The following is a 15,655-nucleotide window of genomic DNA, read 5'->3' on the forward strand; positions in this document are numbered from 1 at the left end:
TGGGCCCCCAACTCGCCGAGTCCCAGAGTAAATTGCCATATTTATTGAATTTAAATACGTACCAGGAATCGGGTGCTACACTCCTAGAGTATTTTTTTTCCTATTACATATGGAGTAGATAATGCAAAAGTTGAAATTCAGAAAGTACGTCAAATTTGTGAAGATATATATCTGCGATATTAGACAAGCGTTATGAATTAAGAAAGTAATGATGATATTACTAGTAAGCCCACTTCTAGCCGAGATGCAGCTCCTGGAAGTGACATAGACTCATTAGATGCTTTCTTTTCATGGAATTCTTCTACCAGTGAAGATTTTGTAAAAAATGAATTAGAAAGGTACTTAGAGGAAGACACTTTACCTCGGATTCATGAGTTTGATGTGTTAGGTTGGTGGAAGTTAAATGGGGTTAAGTATCCTACATTGTGTCTGATTGCAAAAGACATATTAGCCATTCCTATCTCCACTATTGCTTCAGAATCTTCTTTTTCTACAAGTGGTAGAATCGTTGGTCCACATAGGAGTAGACTTCTTCCTTCAACAATTGAAGCTATCATATGCACTCAAAATTGGCTATGGGCGGGTAAAAAAGGTATGTATGACTTTGCTTGAACCATTATTTGTTTTATTCATTTTAATATATTTTGCTTATTACCTTTATTTATTTTTTTCTTTGTTAGGTTGTGTTATTGATGGTGATGATTTACATTCCGATGAAGACGACGATGGAATTGAGGTAAGATTGTTCAATTTGTCGTTTTGTATTGAATAAACTAATATAACAATTTATTTTATTATTATTTTTATTATTTATTTAGGGAGGATATTCAAATGTCAATGAATGAAGAGTTGAAGGCAATTAATGGATATTGAAGATGTAGTGAATTGGTCATATATTTTTGGACATGTCGGTATTTTATATTTGTAATGTTGGATTTGTCGTATTTTGCATTTGTAATGTTGGATTTGTCTTTGTAAGATTGTTGGAATTGTCGTTTTGTAATGTTGGATTCGTAATGTTGGATTTTCAATTTTTTTAGTTTCTAAAAGATTAGGTTTTAAGCTTTTAAAGTTATTGAAAATAGTCTTTTTAGTCTAAAACAAAGCAGTTTTTTAGCAAAAAAAAAAATCCAATTTTAAGCCTATAAAACGGGGGAACCAGGGGAACGGGGGCGGGACCGGGGGCTGTGTAAACGGGGGATCCGGGGACGGGACCAGAGGTGGGGGGAACAACTGATTTCGGGGGCAGGGGAAGCTATTTCCGCTCCCGTTTGGTCCCATTGACATCCCTACTGTCATATAAAATCTAAATAAAACATACATCATTTAAATTCCAAATACAAATTGTCATACAAAATCCAAATACAAATTGAAATACAAATAAAAACAACATAATAATTTGCATAGATTTTTAACGTTAACCAATTAAAATAGTGGATTAGCAATCTGGTTATGCAAAGTAGTCATATATTCAACGGATTTTGAACCCCATTGTATGCCTTGTACATGCTGGCCCTCACTTCATCCACCTTGCACGTTAGGATTATCCATATTGTTTTGTTCAAAGTTTGTAAACAAGTCATCTTGAATATTGAATTTCTGTTTAAAATCATGGACTGCGACACACGCAATGACTATGTCTCTTTGCACTGGAAACAGATAATGATCCATTCGTTTTAAGATTGGGAATCTCGCCTTCAATACACCATATGCACATTCAATAACATTTCTAAGTTGTGCATGAGCATGATTGAACTTTTCTTCCTTAGTTAAAGCCCTGCTTCTTCGAAAATCAACTAACCAATACCTAGTATTGCGGTAGGGAGCCGTAAATCCACGTGTGTTGGTATATGCGGCGTCACAAAGGTAACATTTATCTATAGATTAGTGTCACATTTATTATATATATGTGTTGGTGAAAACGGTAAAATATTACATACCTGGTGAAGAGAATGGAAATCCAGACGTTGGATTAAATGCAACTTCTTTCAAAACTTTTGAATCATGTGTGATGCCCTCCTATCCAGCCCATACAAAGGTGAATATCATATCAAAATCACAAATTCCTATTACATTTTGATAATATTCACCTTTTCTTCTTCCCCTCTAGCGAGTTTGTTCATCAACGGGCACAACTGCATGTACAAGTGTTCCATCTAGTGCACCTACTGCTCCAGGAAATATGTCTTTTAGCCGTCTATGTTGTTCCAAGGTATGTCTTGTTGTATTAGAAGATGTTGGTACTATAATTTCTCTTGCAAAACACATCATTGCACTTAGGACCTCGTGAAAACATTGATGAATCGTTTGTGTGGAGTGGTGAAACCTTCCTTTAACGCATCGAAAACGTTCATTATGTCCTATAACATGTAAAAATATAGCTATATTCTCTTCAACACTTATTGACCTACTACGTTGCAACCAATTTCTTTGAGTAAAATGATTGCATAATAATACAAATGTATCTTGTGAAAGACGCATCATATCGTAACATTGTATAGGACATCCGTGTATCAAATCTTGTGTATACGCATGCCCGGTTTCCTCTGATTCGCTAGCTTTTATTCTTTCAATTCTTTCTTTCCTTTGTCGGACCAACATCAACCAATACCATGAGAGTATAAGGAAACCTAAAAACTCACCTTCCTTATCCATATGTAACCTGTTAAATGTTAAATATAAATCACATACATTTATAAAATAAACCATAACATAAATCAATAACATAAAAATCCATTACATATAAATCCATCACATAAAAATTGGTAACATAAAAGTCAATACCATATAACAATCCTAAACATAACACATAAAAAACCTAAACATAAAAAATCCTAAACATAACACATAACAACCCTAAACATAAAAATCCATAACATGTACCATAATATAAATCCATAAAACATAAAGCCAAAAACATCCTAAAGTCATACTAAAGTCAACCAAGTAATCTAAAATTCATTCCCAGACTTTTCACCCATAACTCACAAGTCAAAGACTCGAAGCGTAACCAAATTTTCCTGTTACCAGCATTTTCAGCGAATAACATAAGAGCAGTGATGTATTTCAGATAAGAATTTCTCCACTCCAAGCCTTTCAATTTATCAATACATTCATCCATCTCATTGTCAAGATTATTTGTTTGCGCGAACGCCTGAGCCACCTTCATAATTTCCTTGCCAACCTCTCTTATGTCATCATCCAGTGTGTCCGTGGGTGCGGGTGCATTTCGTTTTCCTCTTTTTTTTTGGACCGACCAGAGGAATCTTCACTTGCATGTGATGCACTTGTAGGTGGGGGCACTATTGATGAACTTGTAGGGGGTGTACTGTTAAAGCTGAGGCTGGGATATACATTTGAGGTGGTGGATCTACCATCTCGATATCCTCATAATCTTGTGTAGTAAACACTTCTGCCAGATGAGGGAGTGTCGAAGATGGTCCCCAACTGGCAGCACCGGTCGAGGTTGCACTGTCAAACAACTGGGTGCATAAATCTGGGTAAAGGAGGGGCGCATTTCTTAATTTCTCAACCATCTTGTTCAACTGTTTGAAAAAATGATTTTATTATTAAACTTTTAAAACAAAATAATAATGTGTTCTAAATTAAAAGAATACATTCGCCTCCGCTTTCCATTCTTCATCCATCATTTGAAACGTATTTGTTATAGGATTATAGAGATTCCCAGTTTTGTTTTTTAATTTCAACCAAACTGCATACTTGCTTTTTAAGTAGTCATAACGATATTTTTTTTGTCAACAACAAAGTCATGTTCTTTTTTTAGTTTTTCAACTATTGTATTCCATGAGGTTCCTTTGAGACCACTACCCTCCCGACCGTTACTTGTTAGTTCTTGATACATGCATTAAGAAATGTTTTGTTCACAAAATCCGGAGACCAACTAGCTCTACTTCTCTTTTCTGCCATGTCTAAGGAATAAATGAATGCTAAATATGTTACATAAATATATACACAAATATATACACATATACTTGTATACACCAATATACACACAAATATGCACACATATACACAAATATATATATATATATATATATATATATATATATATATATATATATATATCACACATATACACAAATACTCACAAATATACACACATACACATCACATGGAATCTATCATTTAAAAGCAATGTAATATCAACAACAATAACATAAATAATAGCCAAGAAACAAACAAAATCATAGCAAAAACATCCTAAATATTAACAAAATTTTCGAGTCTTCACCTATTGCAAGAGCTAAAAACATAACCAAAATCAAAACAAGAATATGAATAAAGTAGCAAAAACATAAAACAACAAAGCAAGAATATGATATCTCAGCCAAACACATAACTCGTATACGTCTAAGCAAAAACGAAATCCCACTAAAAACTCATATATTTCTCATCCAAAAACAGAAGGAACGAGTGGGGGAAGAAATCAGCAAACAATTAAAAAAATTGGAATGAAGAAGGCAAAGAAGTAGCTGCTCGTGGGAAAGAATTAAACAGAACATTTAATGAAGAAATCTGGAATGAGAAGGAAGGAAGAAAGGAAGAAACTATTACATGTTGATTGGCTCTTGCTGTTGCTTCGTCGAGGGAAAAAATCGGCGGGAGGGGGATGAAATCAGAAGCAGTCGTGCAAAATTAAAAGGGAAATGTGGGTATCGTCTTTTTTTGTTCCCGGTCCATCGAATGGAAAGCAAGGACCGAGTTTGGTCAAATTGTTGGACCGAGTCCCTTGCTCTATAATCCATATCAAACATGCCAATTGGTTTTTTATGAACCAGTCCCTCTTTGGACCCAGTTAGATACCATATCAAACGACCCCTTACGTTAACACTATTATAAATAAGAAACCCATTCAATTTACCTTTCAACTCCTCTTTGGTGTCCCAGATCGGTGGAGTTAAATAAGAGTTTTCCTACTCATCATCTATAATAGTAAAGAGTATGGCTTGATGTTTCATTATTAAGATAATAAGCACCAAAACCTCGAAATCAGTTTGGTTGGGATTAAACCTGAAATCGAACCTGACAAAAACCGAGAAACCGAACCCATTGGGTTTGGGTTGGGTCGGGTTCTATTTTTTTTTTAAAACCGATAAGTCGGTTTTGGGTTCGGTTTTAGGTCCAAACTAGGGATAAACATTTGGACCGGGGAACCGGCCAGAAGCGGTACCGGAACCGGAACCGGATAGATCTAATCGGGCCGGGATAGGAACGATATTTTTATGGATTTTGGGAACTGAGAACAGGTAGGAACCGGAATCAGTAGAACCAACAAAGATCGAAACTGTAACCGAAATATTTCTCAAAATATGTTGCTATTTCTCGAGGACCGGTTCCAACATTGAACACCCGACAAGAACCGGTAGGAACCGGAACCAGTAGAACCGGCGGTCCGGTTCAGTTCCTATTTTCCACCAAGTTCAGTTCCCGGGCCGGTTCCAGTTCAAGCCGGTTCCGATGCTCATCCCTAGTCCAAACCGACCCATGCTCATCTCTACCAAAAACAACTAATAATTTAACCAACACAATTAATAAATTCAACAAATAAACAATTAACTACATCTCGGGGATTCTAAATACACCATATTAAAACCATGGTCAAGTCAAAACCATTAAAATAAAAGTCAAAGTAAAAAAAAAATATTAATAATGTAATAATCATGAAAGCGTAATTGATAATGTAATATCCCAATCATTGTATATATTTTTTAATTTATTTATTTATATCATAATATTAAAATAAATTCTTTTATAATAAAAAATAGATTTGTAATAAACTATCATAATTGTTGTCTGTTTATTTATTTTTGATTAGTTTCATATTGTTATTTTGTTTTTATTTATATATTGATTAAACTCGTATTAATTTCTGATTATTTCTTAGGCAATAGGTGATCGTCTAGGCCGCACCTAGTTGTTATTAACGTCAAACAAAAACCTACTAAAAAAACAAATTACAACTATTTTTCACTAAACACAACTACAATAAATAAAAATAATAATTTTTATATACCGCCGTTTTGTCAAACATTGTCATATTTTAAATTTATTAGAAATACTAATTAGTTATGATATTGGACACCTATTTCCAACAATGATCTAAATCTACCACCTCCCCACTGCCACTTCCACCACCTCTACTACCACCACTGCCACCACCACCACTTCCACCACCTCTACTACCGCCACTGCCACCACCACCTCTGCCACCGCCACCGCCACCGCCACCGCCACTGCCACCACTACCAGTACAACCATTGCCACCGTCACTGCTACCCCCGCCACCACTACCGTTGCACCTCCTCCGCCACCCCTGTCACCACCACCTCCACCACCCCCACCACCGCAACCGCTACCACCACTACCATCACCGCCACCACCACTGCTACCCCTGTCACCACCACTAACTGTCATATTGATATATGAATATTCATTTGTGAACAGACACATACTTATTCATATATGAATATAGACAAAATTGCAAGAATGGTCCCTGTGGTATGTCCAAAAATGCTACTTTGGGCCAAACAGGTTTGTACTAGCACCAATAGTCCAAAAGTTTTCATTTTGCTGCGGTTTTGGTCCAAAATAGTTTAAAAAATCTAAAAATGACGGATTTGCCCTTTTCCATTTATTTTTTGTTTTTTTTTTTGTTATTTAATTATTTTCTAACTAAAAAAATATAAAAAATAAAAGAAAATCTCTCTCTCTCTCTCTCTCTCTCTACAGCCCCACCCTCCATCATCATTTTTGTTTCAATTCCAAAGAAACCTATATCTAAAAAAACATGTTTATGGTGTTTTTTAATTTTTGTCAAGAAACATAAATCCATCATCCTTCTATTGTCGTAGAAACAAAAATCATGAAACCCATTAAATAATAAAACCTTAACCCTGCAAACACATTACATTTGCAGAACCAAATCAAATTCAGAAACCCATTTGATAAGAGTTTTGTTTTTGTCAAGAAAAACCTGCAAATTAAATCCAAAACACACAAAAAACGATTGAATCCAAAAAGAGGTTTCCAATTAAGCACTGATATCTGACTACCTCCTCTACAATTAAACTCAATCAAACCCAAAATTGATTATTCTGAAGATCTGGAATTTAGGGATGAAGAGAGTGGTATAATTATTCTGAAGATCCAAAATCGACTACCTACTCTATAATCAAACCCAACAGAACGGCAAAAATGTGTTTCAGACAATTGAAAAAGGATTAAGCTTCTTCAGCTCTTCATTTCTTGCAGGTTACAATAGAGAACACAATATGATATGGCTTAGAGTTACGATGAATGTATGGGGAACGGTGGTGGTTCTTGCGTCCACAAGTCGACGATGACAACAAGGGGCAGGCGGTGGTTGGGAGATGTAACCCAAATCGACGTTGCTTGGGTTGCCAGGGGTGGTGTCATTGTCGGAATCGATGTTGGGTTACAATGACGCATTCTTCTCGTCGGAGAAGACGAATCGATCTGGGTCCTATCTATAAACCATTGGAGGTTGCCGACCACCACCTTCACAGCCCCTCACAGCCTCTCTTCGGTCGTGTAGCACCACCAAACACACATCTCTTCACCCCCTGGTCGTGTAGCACCACCAAACACACATCTCTTCACCCCCTGCTCCAAAAAATCGACCCCAGGTGTCTTCCCCTCGATTTCTAGCCGTTAAACGCCCCATCTGAAAACCCTAGCCGCCAAGAAACCCTAACTTTCAGATCTCGATCTCTTTTTCTTGTCGTCGGCTGTGGAGGTTCAAATGAAGGGCATCAACGATCGAATCGGGTGTTTGGGGTGGTGCTACCTGACTGGTGGGAGGCGGAGGGGCAGCCTAGGCCGACGACAGTCGTCGATTTATTCTTATTTGGCCAGTGGTAAGCAAGAAGAGAGAGAGAGAGAGAGAGAGAGAGAGAGAGAAAAAGATAGAGAGAGAGAAAGAAAAATATTTTCTTTTATTTTTATATTTTTTTAGTTAGGAAAAAATTAAATAACAAAAAGAAAAGCAAAAAACAAGTGGAAAAGGGCAAATCCGTCATTTTTAAATTTTTTAAACTGTTTTGGACCAAAACCGCAACAAAATGAAAACTTTTGGACTATTAATGCTAGTCTAAACCTGTTTGGTCTAAAGTAGCATTTTTGAACATACCACATGGACCATTCTTGCAATTTTGTCATGAATATATATTCATATATGAATAAAATCTGTTCCGCCCTCCCGATACGCTGAAGCACATAAGCGGTAAATTCGAAATGAGTAGCTCATATTCATTCATTCATTCTCAATTTTTTTTCTCAATTAAACCCTTATATATATATATATATATATATATATATATATATATATTATTGTTTAGATTAGAAAATGAAAAAAAAACGTAAAATGATGTGGGATTATATATAACATTGATTAGACTTAAAAATAAAAAAGAAAGAAAAATTGAAAATATTATGTAAAATAAAGTTTCAAATGTAGGCAGACAATAGTAACTAGAGGATATTTAATTTTGGGAAAATGTTACGATAGCACAATAAACTTTTGTAGTGTATCTGATTTGGTCGCTAAATTTTTTTTCTTGCAATATTGACCACTAAACTCATTTATGACCCACCCGATTAAGCTATTTTGCTCGAATTCAATTACCCGGTAAGAATTCTGACATGGAATAAATAATTAATTTGTATATTATTTTTTGGTAACCTAATAACAATTTAACACCACCCTCCTTCCACTCCAATCGAGTACTCCACATTCCTTTTGTGGAACGTAAACTCTAGATCATTGGACTGCTCATCCACTTCACCGAATCAAAGAAGCTTTTTTGTTGCTGAAGGGACCTTCATTGAAATGTTTTAGGAGAATCAGTTTTTTGATTTCTTGATGAATAGCTTATTGACTCCATAACTCTTTCATTCTAAGCGTTCTTCTGCTCACATTGCCCACATTATCTCTAACATAGTATTGTGCGCCAGATTTGTATCCGATTTAATTGGTTGGAAATTGTTGAAATCAATAAATCTAGAGTTAAACAAATATCTAGGAACTCTGGATTCAAATGTCGATCATCGGAGCTCTATTTTCTTCACTGTTCTGGACTCGATGTTGGATCGGAAGACGTCAATTGGTCGAGTCCCATGAGTCTTGAAGTGGGTGTCGCCTCTTCCCTTGCTTCTTCTTCACACATCCCTCTCTCTTCCTTTGGGGTTCTTTTTGATGATTTGTTGGATCGAAGTGCAGGTAAAAAAATGAACAATAGGGCTAGTCTCTCACCCCTTTATGTGCGTCTTTATGTATTCGGTGTTCTCCTTTTGCTTGTGTCTTTTCTTTTTCACGCAGGTAAGGGTTTGTGATGATGGTTGCATATGAACTGATCTCCCTAATGGTTGGATGAGGGTAATCGGTTGTAAGGGGTAATGGTGATGGATAAATCATGGTAATCAAGGGGATAGAGATAAGGCATGTATTTTTTCCAGGTTGGTTATGGTAGCTGATTGATCGAAGATGTATTTCTTACAGGTCCTATGGAGTGAAATTGGAGAATGGTTAGTGGTTTCTGGTGGCTTGAAATGAGGAATAAGGATGGTGTTTAGTTGTCTAAAGGTGAACATGGTGAGGTTGTCAAGTGCTGATAATGTGGTTTTTTAGTGGTGAATTAAAGATGTAACCAAGAAAGGGGAAGGAGGGTCCTCTGGGGATTATGGTGTTGGATTTGGTGGGTGGATGGTGGTTCCCGGTGAAGAAGGTGGAGGATGGAGATGATGTTGATTAAGATGATCGAGAAATGAAGAAGAGAGAATACAGATAGGAAAGAGGTTGGGTTACTTGTTTAACTATTTACATGACGTGACAATCACAGATTGGTTATTAATGCCACATCAACACTTTGTTATCGGGTAACTTGTTGAATTCGAGAAAAATGACTTAACTCGCAGGTCATAAAAATGTTTAATGGTCTATTGCTCAAGAATAAAAGTTTAGTGACGAAATTGGACAAACTACAAAAGTTTATTGTCTTACCGTGACATTTCCCTTTTATTTTTTATAATTAAAAGTCATCTCAATTTGAGTTTAAAAAGTCAAAGTGGTTTTCACTTTATTCAAATATGGTTTGGACCTTCAAATTAATAGCAACACCCTTACATCTCCTAAGTCCTAATAAAAGAAAAAAAAAAAAAAACTTGTTTCATCTTATGGTTTAAGAAAACCTCTTAAAATCGGATGGGAGAATTTGAAGAAGCTCAAAATCCTTTGTAGAATCGAAATTTGTAGATGAACGAAGGTGTGATTTTGTTTTTTCTTCCCTTCCTATCGAAGAGTGCTTATTATTATTATTATTATTATTTTATTTTATTTTATTTATTTTGTGGCCTTCGCAGCTCCTCCTTCTTTTTATGTTTGCCGCAGGCTGCTACCGCATCTTACTACACACAAATAAAGACCATATTGGTCCAATATTGGTTTGGGCTAGCTTATTCTTATTATTATATTCGTTGGGTTTATTTTTTGAATTATATATATATATATATATATATATATATATATATATATATATATATATATATATATATATATATATATATATATATATATATATATATACTCTTCAAAGGCGAAATCGAGTAGTGACCCGGACCCCCGAAACACCATTCAAGACCGCCCCTGAAAAAAATATAAATGAGAAACATAATACACAAATTTTGATAAAATTTTAACACAACATCTAACAATAATTACCTTTAACGTTGATGTTATAGATGATACAGATACAATATATGATCATTCACCTTATGTGATCCTTGACAATAATTCTTCTTCATCTTTTGACTACATCATAACATGTATGACTACATCATAACATGTATCATCTGATGAAAGAAGAGTATTTGTTCTAATTGTAGGTGTAATAATAACTTTGGTTTACAATATTGATATCGTGACCAAAGTAGTTTGTGTACCATATTGATATCGTTAAGATTTTCCACTCTTTCCATAGATTAACAATATTTATAATATATTTGATAACAACTTAGAAGGGGTGTATTTTTACTTTTAAACCATTATATGTGCATTTTTTTATGGTTTAATCATAAAAAAAAAAAAAAAAAAATCCTCAAATCTTCACTTCTTACAATTTTATACAATTTTTACAGCTTAGAACCAGGGGCGGATTTAGGGGGTACTGGGTGGCACCGGCAACCCCTGACTTTCCCTGCCACAGTGGAAAATTTTTCTAAAATTTTATTTTTTCTACTATCGTGCAACCCCTGACTTTCCCGTGCAACCCCTGACTTTCCCGTGCAACCCCTACTGTGAAATCTTGCGTCCGTCTCTGTTTAGAACGAAGGAGTTTTTTTTTTTTTACCAAACTGATGTTTTTAGAAAAAATATTTACCATATAAGTATAAAGGATAATGACATAAAAGGGTAACATATTTTTGGATTTGTACATATTTAGTCATTAAGTTATTTTTTTGTCCACATTTTCCCATTGAACTTGTTGAACTGTTCAAAAAACATCCTTATGACCTGTTATCGGTGGTTTAGCTGGTTTCCGACGTTCTTGTAAGCTCCAGTAGTCAGACTCTGGTCATCTTCTTCGGCGAGTCTCCAGCCAGAAATCTAAAATAACTTGATTTTTGATTTTTAGATCAAGAACACACACACACACACATATTCTTCAACCCAGAAAATACAATAAATATGATGAACTCAAGAACATAAATCCTTAAAATCGTTTGAGTTTTTCATATTGTTTTCTATTTTCAAATCTGGTGAAAAATACACACACACATTCTACATAACTCAAACCCATATGTGATAAAGAACACAAACACAAACAAAAAATGATTGATGCCTATTTTTAGATCTGATGAAAAACAAGAACACAAATATGATGAAAAACACGAACACAAACCCAAAACATGATTGTGTATGTGTTTTCTGATCTAACAAACCCACACATACACACTGATTCAAGGGTCGGCGAATTTTTGTTTAGATCTAACAAATACACATACTTACACGCAAATCTGAAAACATTTATGATGAACTCGTTTTTTCAGATCCAGTTGTTCTTGAAAATATTCAATTTGGGTTGAAAATTTTATGGAGGAAAAACACATGAATCTAGGTGTTTTGTGTTTATGTATCTGTTTTTTGGTGTTTTTGATCGGAGACTCACTGGAGAAGATGATCGGAGTCTCATCGGAGCTCATAAGAACGCCGGAAACCGGCTAAACCTCCGATAACATGTCATAAAGATGTTTTTTTTTGAACAGTTTAACAAGTTCAATGGGAAAATATGGACTAAAAAATAGCTCAGTGACTAAATGTGTACAAATATAAAAATATGTTACCCTTTTAAGTCATTATCCTTAAGTGTATAACTCTCGTTACTGAGGAACAAACGCAAAGAAGTAGAAAAAAAAACAACGCTCACCTTCATCTCCTTCTCTAGCTACACCTTCATCTCTGGCGCCAACTTCCGATGACGATTCCACCATCCGCCACACCAGACGGCGTCCACTCCACCTCCTGCCACACCCCTACCGTATATTCCACATCTCCTGCCGATTCAATCACAAGTTCCATTATGTTTGATTTCTAATTCATCAGAACCTGTAAATTCTTGAAATTCCATCTTCATTTTACAAGGTTATTATTTGATTAGTTCAGATTAAATATTCTTCTCTAAATTTATGAGCCGTGGTATTTGAAATTCCATATCCAAATGAAACTTCCATTAATTTAGGTATGCTTCACCTCTCTATGATTTTTCCTCTTATTTTTTTTTTCTTTTTCTTGATTATGATTATGTTTTAGAAAAGGGTTCTTAATTTTGAACTCCAATGCTATTCTTGTATTTGTGAGCCTATTATCGTATTAGTTTAGATTGAATATTCTTCTCTATATTTGTGAGCATACTGTTATCTTTGGTTTTTGATTGCTTCAGGTGTTATGTTGTCTGTTTTCTTATTGCTCCAATTGTGTATGTTTCTTTTTTCTGAGTTTGTATCGTTTTCTGATTGCTTCAAAAAGATGTTATTTTCATCTTTTTTGTTTTTGTTTTCTGAAAATCATACAAATTGAAGGTCTATTTCTATTTTTTGATGTTGTTTTTTGTAGATGGATGCTAATGTCGTATCAACATTGTTCAATTTCTATACAATCTCTCAAGCTGCTGTTGTAAGCAATGCAATAATAAGTGAAGTTAGAGTCATCAGATACCATGTACATATGAAGTTGCTTATGGGTTTGGGGATTAATGAAGATTAAGGCTAGTACAAGATAAAATTTTCAACTGTTTTCTTAATGTTTATTTATCATTATACATATGAAGATGCTTATGGGTTTGCCAAATTGGTTGTAGATTGCTGATGTTTTTTTATCAAGTAAAAAAGAATTTGTATATTTTAAATTCATAATTTCAATTTATAATCGGCATCTCAACTAATTTTTTATTCTTAGACATATCATCGATTGTATACGATCACAAGTTCACATATAATTTTTTGGTTTGTCAATCTAAATTATTTTATTACGTGTTTGAAGTACGTATGTCTAGATTGCAGAGGACAATTTTAATGGAGTAAATATTTAGATTGCACATGACAATTTTAATAGCAAAAAGTAAAAAAATAAAATAAAAAAGATTATATTAAAAAAAGTAGTAGAAATGGAATAAAAGCTAAAATTTTAAATATTTCGTAAATATTTTTAGAAGTACACCTATTTGGTAAATAATTTTTTTAAAAACACTTGTTTGGTGAAAAATTCTAGAACGAAGTATAGAAATCAAAATAAAACAACACAAACTCTAAAACATATTACAGAAATCGGAACTCTAAACATGAAAGATTACAATATGTAATTTCTTTCTAATAAACGAAAAAGAGAGAAAATGTGTAAGCTCTTTATTCTTTTCTGAATGAATAAAACATTAAAACTCAAACATAACCTCAATATATACTGTGATTATTAGGGTATGTCATAATTCAAAAACCTGTAGACACACGCATATTGGCCCATCTAGCTGCTCCCATATAATCTTCATGCAATGCATTCAGTAGCTCATATCATTTAGCCCAAATATTTATCAGCCCAACAAGAATTACAACTCGATTTGTATTTTAGAAAAGGACAACATTTCTTACAAAATTGTTATATGAAAATTGAGATTGAGATAACCTGATTTAATAGGAAACTCAACATTTCAATTTAAAATCACAATTATTCTTACGAAGATACAAAATAAATGAGATGATTTTGACGAGTAATAAAAATGTAAAATGCCAAAAAGAAACCCATCCCCCTTGACATATTTTGTCGAAAATCACTTATGCTAGAATACATAACGTTTCCTTCCAGGAACAATGGTTTGCAAAAATTCCATACACATGTCGTAATACAAAAACTCAAACTATCATCATATACATATTTTTTGACCTTTTTTTTTTTTTTTTTTTTTTTTTTTTTTTTAATTCAAAATTTACTCATCTTTTTAACCTATATAAATACCACATTTTATACCATATTACCTTCTTCTATTTTTCACTCAAAAAATCTTCATATTTGTGAAAAAATGGCTTCCTCTTCTAACCCAAGAACTTCAAAAAATAGCAAAAAAACACCCAAAACACAACCATAGTCTCACCTTCATCACCTACTTTCATCCAAAGTCAAAATGATCGTCCGATTTATTTACCTCCTAATTTCCACTATCCCGATGCATAGTACTCATATCCTATCCAAAACCAACCACAATTTCAAACGCAACCATAATTCCAAAATCAACCGCAATTCCAACTTCAATCTCAAATCCAATTGGAAAATGACTTCAATCTTTTTGACCATCTTTCCGACCTGCCGATCCAATTCCAATCCCAAACCCAAACCCAATTCCAAACTCAATTACAACCCGAAGTCGTACCGAAAACGAATTCCGATCCGGAAGCCATTCGACCAAAACTCAAGAAAAACTCAAGAAAAACTCAAGAAGATAGGAAAGGGACCTCCCAAGAAATGGACAACGAAGGAAGGAACGATGTTGGCTCGTGCATGGGTAGATGTTTCGGAAGATCCGAAGGTCGGAAAAAACCAAGATTCGCCTACTTTTTATCAGAAAATTACTAGGTTTTTTCTCGCGGAAATGAATCGTGGAGACTACAAAAAAAGGATCAAATTTACTCAAAGTGGAGAAACGCCAACAAAGTTGTGATGGAGTTTAAGGCGGTATTTTTTACTGTAAAACGACAATGGCAAAGTGGTGCAAATGATGAATCAATTTTGCAAAAAACTCTTGCACTTTATTGGAGTCAGAAAAGGACAACTTTCAAATTTCTTCATGTTTTAAATATTGTGAAAATGTAAAAAAAGTGACAAGATATCGACAGTTCGGAAACGTTCACAGGTGGTTCTTCTAAAAGAACCAAAAGTTCTGAAACAACTCATAGTCAATCGTTCGATTCGTATGTGGGGATTGACCTCAATGAATATGAGCCTATTGAGGTTCCAAGAGGCACTCGTCGCATGGGAAGAGACCAAGCTAAGCGAAATGGAAAAGCAACGACAAGTGGTTTGGGTGACATCGAGCATCTAACAACCAAAATGGACAACTTAAAGTCGACGTTGGAG

The 15,655-nt window shown here is 34.5% G+C and overlaps 2 long non-coding RNA genes across 2 annotated transcripts; both read left to right on the forward strand.

Moving 5' to 3' along the window:
* Positions 1-297: 297 nt before the first annotated feature.
* On the forward strand, positions 298-1,002 carry LOC145110940 (uncharacterized). The gene is made up of 3 exons (XR_013710126.1): positions 298-592; positions 681-736; positions 819-1,002. It is a non-coding gene; the product is annotated as an uncharacterized LOC145110940 (long non-coding RNA).
* Positions 1,003-8,674: 7,672 nt separating this feature from the next.
* LOC145114397 (uncharacterized) lies at positions 8,675-9,911 on the forward strand. Its single transcript, XR_013710979.1, has 2 exons — positions 8,675-9,455; positions 9,539-9,911. It is a non-coding gene; the product is annotated as an uncharacterized LOC145114397 (long non-coding RNA).
* The last annotated feature ends 5,744 nt before the right edge of the window (positions 9,912-15,655 follow it).

This window comes from Lactuca virosa, chromosome 5 (genome assembly GCF_052849685.1).
Source record: "Lactuca virosa cultivar CGN04683 chromosome 5, Lactuca_virosa_CGN04683_v6, whole genome shotgun sequence".
Taxonomy (NCBI): Eukaryota; Viridiplantae; Streptophyta; class Magnoliopsida; order Asterales; family Asteraceae; genus Lactuca; species Lactuca virosa.